General features: G+C 46.5%; 3 non-coding genes across 3 annotated transcripts; all 3 read left to right on the plus strand.

Annotated features, from left to right (window-relative positions):
• Positions 1-796: 796 nt before the first annotated feature.
• On the plus strand, positions 797-915 carry LOC140575805 (5S ribosomal RNA). The gene has a single exon (XR_011981065.1). It is a non-coding gene; the product is annotated as a 5S ribosomal RNA (ribosomal RNA).
• Positions 916-2,305: 1,390 nt separating this feature from the next.
• Positions 2,306-2,424, plus strand: LOC140576086 (5S ribosomal RNA). The gene has a single exon (XR_011981319.1). It is a non-coding gene; the product is annotated as a 5S ribosomal RNA (ribosomal RNA).
• A 1,391-nt stretch (positions 2,425-3,815) lies between these two features.
• On the plus strand, positions 3,816-3,934 carry LOC140576087 (5S ribosomal RNA). Its single transcript, XR_011981320.1, has one exon. It is a non-coding gene; the product is annotated as a 5S ribosomal RNA (ribosomal RNA).
• Positions 3,935-5,000: the final 1,066 nt, after the last annotated feature.

Here is a 5,000-nt window from a genome sequence, read left to right on the forward strand (position 1 = left end):
GCCGTGATGTTTATTTCACCGTTACACGCAACCTCAAGTCATGGGCCGCCATTCATGGGTCCCCGTTCTCGTTTCGGGGGGCTGATTTCCAGTTGTATTGAGTTTTTTTTAAAATTCTCCTCCCAGACCTGCCTGCATCTACAACAGTTGTTCTTTTGTCCCCCTAAAGCTTCACAGAGTTCTTTGAACTTGACATGGCGACGCCACTTCCCTAAGTCAAAAGGCTGGCTGGCCCACTCAGCCCGAGCCTGCTTCACCGGCATCCCTGCGACTCGCAACTCATCTCAGAGCGATGCTTCGCCCGGCGTGCTAGCGTGAGCTTTTTTCTTTTTTTTTTTTTGCCCGGCTTCCATATTGGTAGGAAGTAGCCTCTGCATTTATCCCGTATTCCTGTTGTACCTTAGTATGTGGAATTTAGGGGTGTAAATAAAAGGAGCCAAGACAGTTGAGAAAGATTTGTGATTTTGTAATTGTCCCGTTTCACGAGCCCATTCGACTCATGTGGCTTATGTGACTTTTATGTTGACAAGGCCGAGTCTGGCGGCCGGCGTTAGCCTTTGTTGCTGAATGTTCAAGTGTCAGCCAAAAGAGCAAGTTTTGTTGTTTTATTTTTTTTGTGAAAAGAGAAGGAGGACAGGAGAGAGCAATGAAATGTGTGATTGGTTTGAATGAGCTTGGTGGGGTTGCTTTGGAAGTAAGAAAGGAGGGCGAGTAAATGTGTGTCCCCTGTAGTGTGGAAAAGGCAGCCGTCTTTTGCCGCATGCTTATAAATAGGCTGAGTGGAAGCAGTGCTCTCGCTTACGGCCATACCACCCTGAGCACGCCCGATCTCGTCTGATCTCGGAAGCTAAGCAGGGTCGGGCCTGGTTAGTACTTGGATGGGAGACAGCCTGGGAATACCAGGTGCTGTAAGCTTTTGCCATCCTCAAGCACTTACATGCACATTCTTTCACTTGCTTTTCTTACTTTTACTCCATCTTACTTTACGCTTTCACAAATCTACAACGCATTACCCTTTCTTTTACATGTACGTCCTTGTGTTACATTTCATACGGCCTTTGGAGTCTTCAGAGTCGAAACATTTCAGCGTCAGATGCCGTTTAAGCCCACCTGCATGGCCTGCCATGGGATGGAAACCAATCAGTTGTAGTTTGGCTTAATTATAGCCAGTTGCTCTCAAAACAAAACACTGGAAAATATTCAACAAGAACTCTGTGGAGGGAATGCTGTGGATAAAAGTAACCCAAGCCTGCCAGTAGGGGTCAGTGTACGTTTGAGGAAACTGACAACATGGGGGGGAAAGTCTGTTACAGGATGTCAACGCAGAGCAGAACTACAACCAATCACAGTTGCAGCTCATGGGTGGGACAAGCCCAATATTTGCTGTTAAAAACAAACAAACAAACAAAAAAACACCTGCTAATTTAGATCACTTACTTAGGTCACATTAAAGCAACACATCACGAAAGGGAGTGAGCCGTGGGGCAATAACAGCACCGTTTCGTCACAGCCGTGATGTTTATTTCACCGTTACACGCAACCTCAAGTCATGGGCCGCCATTCATGGGTCCCCGTTCTCGTTTCGGGGGGCTGATTTCCAGTTGTATTGAGTTTTTTTTAAAATTCTCCTCCCAGACCTGCCTGCATCTACAACAGTTGTTCTTTTGTCCCCCTAAAGCTTCACAGAGTTCTTTGAACTTGACATGGCGACGCCACTTCCCTAAGTCAAAAGGCTGGCTGGCCCACTCAGCCCGAGCCTGCTTCACCGGCATCCCTGCGACTCGCAACTCATCTCAGAGCGATGCTTCGCCCGGCGTGCTAGCGTGAGCTTTTTTCTTTTTTTTTTTTTGCCCGGCTTCCATATTGGTAGGAAGTAGCCTCTGCATTTATCCCGTATTCCTGTTGTACCTTAGTATGTGGAATTTAGGGGTGTAAATAAAAGGAGCCAAGACAGTTGAGAAAGATTTGTGATTTTGTAATTGTCCCGTTTCACGAGCCCATTCGACTCATGTGGCTTATGTGACTTTTATGTTGACAAGGCCGAGTCTGGCGGCCGGCGTTAGCCTTTGTTGCTGAATGTTCAAGTGTCAGCCAAAAGAGCAAGTTTTGTTGTTTTATTTTTTTTGTGAAAAGAGAAGGAGGACAGGAGAGAGCAATGAAATGTGTGATTGGTTTGAATGAGCTTGGTGGGGTTGCTTTGGAAGTAAGAAAGGAGGGCGAGTAAATGTGTGTCCCCTTTAGTGTGGAAAAGGCAGCCGTCTTTTGCCGCATGCTTATAAATAGGCTGAGTGGAAGCAGTGCTCTCGCTTACGGCCATACCACCCTGAGCACGCCCGATCTCGTCTGATCTCGGAAGCTAAGCAGGGTCGGGCCTGGTTAGTACTTGGATGGGAGACCGCCTGGGAATACCAGGTGCTGTAAGCTTTTGCCATCCTCAAGCACTTACATGCACATTCTTTCACTTGCTTTTCTTACTTTTACTCCATCTTACTTTACGCTTTCACAAATCTACAACGCATTACCCTTTCTTTTACATGTACGTCCTTGTGTTACATTTCATACGGCCTTTGGAGTCTTCAGAGTCGAAACATTTCAGCGTCAGATGCCGTTTAAGCCCACCTGCATGGCCTGCCATGGGATGGAAACCAATCAGTTGTAGTTTGGCTTAATTATAGCCAGTTGCTCTCAAAACAAAACACTGGAAAATATTCAACAAGAACTCTGTGGAGGGAATGCTGTGGATAAAAGTAACCCAAGCCTGCCAGTAGGGGTCAGTGTACGTTTGAGGAAACTGACAACATGGGGGGGAAAGTCTGTTACAGGATGTCAACGCAGAGCAGAACTACAACCAATCACAGTTGCAGCTCATGGGTGGGACAAGCCCAATATTTGCTGTTAAAAACAAACAAACAAACAAAAAAACACCTGCTAATTTAGATCACTTACTTAGGTCACATTAAAGCAACACATCACGAAAGGGAGTGAGCCGTGGGGCAATAACAGCACCGTTTCGTCACAGCCGTGATGTTTATTTCACCGTTACACGCAACCTCAAGTCATGGGCCGCCATTCATGGGTCCCCGTTCTCGTTTCGGGGGGCTGATTTCCAGTTGTATTGAGTTTTTTTTAAAATTCTCCTCCCAGACCTGCCTGCATCTACAACAGTTGTTCTTTTGTCCCCCTAAAGCTTCACAGAGTTCTTTGAACTTGACATGGCGACGCCACTTCCCTAAGTCAAAAGGCTGGCTGGCCCACTCAGCCCGAGCCTGCTTCACCGGCATCCCTGCGACTCGCAACTCATCTCAGAGCGATGCTTCGCCCGGCGTGCTAGCGTGAGCTTTTTTCTTTTTTTTTTTTTTGCCCGGCTTCCATATTGGTAGGAAGTAGCCTCTGCATTTATCCCGTATTCCTGTTGTACCTTAGTATGTGGAATTTAGGGGTGTAAATAAAAGGAGCCAAGACAGTTGAGAAAGATTTGTGATTTTGTAATTGTCCCGTTTCACGAGCCCATTCGACTCATGTGGCTTATGTGACTTTTATGTTGACAAGGCCGAGTCTGGCGGCCGGCGTTAGCCTTTGTTGCTGAATGTTCAAGTGTCAGCCAAAAGAGCAAGTTTTGTTGTTTTATTTTTTTTGTGAAAAGAGAAGGAGGACAGGAGAGAGCAATGAAATGTGTGATTGGTTTGAATGAGCTTGGTGGGGTTGCTTTGGAAGTAAGAAAGGAGGGCGAGTAAATGTGTGTCCCCTGTAGTGTGGAAAAGGCAGCCGTCTTTTGCCGCATGCTTATAAATAGGCTGAGTGGAAGCAGTGCTCTCGCTTACGGCCATACCACCCTGAGCACGCCCGATCTCGTCTGATCTCGGAAGCTAAGCAGGGTCGGGCCTGGTTAGTACTTGGATGGGAGACCGCCTGGGAATACCAGGTGCTGTAAGCTTTTGCCATCCTCAAGCACTTACATGCACATTCTTTCACTTGCTTTTCTTACTTTTACTCCATCTTACTTTACGCTTTCACAAATCTACAACGCATTACCCTTTCTTTTACATGTACGTCCTTGTGTTACATTTCATACGGCCTTTGGAGTCTTCAGAGTCGAAACATTTCAGCGTCAGATGCCGTTTAAGCCCACCTGCATGGCCTGCCATGGGATGGAAACCAATCAGTTGTAGTTTGGCTTAATTATAGCCAGTTGCTCTCAAAACAAAACACTGGAAAATATTCAACAAGAACTCTGTGGAGGGAATGCTGTGGATAAAAGTAACCCAAGCCTGCCAGTAGGGGTCAGTGTACGTTTGAGGAAACTGACAACATGGGGGGGAAAGTCTGTTACAGGATGTCAACGCAGAGCAGAACTACAACCAATCACAGTTGCAGCTCATGGGTGGGACAAGCCCAATATTTGCTGTTAAAAACAAACAAACAAACAAAAAAACACCTGCTAATTTAGATCACTTACTTAGGTCACATTAAAGCAACACATCACGAAAGGGAGTGAGCCGTGGGGCAATAACAGCACCGTTTCGTCACAGCCGTGATGTTTATTTCACCGTTACACGCAACCTCAAGTCATGGGCCGCCATTCATGGGTCCCCGTTCTCGTTTCGGGGGGCTGATTTCCAGTTGTATTGAGTTTTTTTTAAAATTCTCCTCCCAGACCTGCCTGCATCTACAACAGTTGTTCTTTTGTCCCCCTAAAGCTTCACAGAGTTCTTTGAACTTGACATGGCGACGCCACTTCCCTAAGTCAAAAGGCTGGCTGGCCCACTCAGCCCGAGCCTGCTTCACCGGCATCCCTGCGACTCGCAACTCATCTCAGAGCGATGCTTCGCCCGGCGTGCTAGCGTGAGCTTTTTTCTTTTTTTTTTTTTGCCCGGCTTCCATATTGGTAGGAAGTAGCCTCTGCATTTATCCCGTATTCCTGTTGTACCTTAGTATGTGGAATTTAGGGGTGTAAATAAAAGGAGCCAAGACAGTTGAGAAAGATTTGTGATTTTGTAATT

The sequence above is a fragment of the Salminus brasiliensis genome, chromosome 13 (genome assembly GCF_030463535.1).
Source record: "Salminus brasiliensis chromosome 13, fSalBra1.hap2, whole genome shotgun sequence".
In the NCBI taxonomy this organism is placed as follows: domain Eukaryota; kingdom Metazoa; phylum Chordata; class Actinopteri; order Characiformes; family Bryconidae; genus Salminus; species Salminus brasiliensis.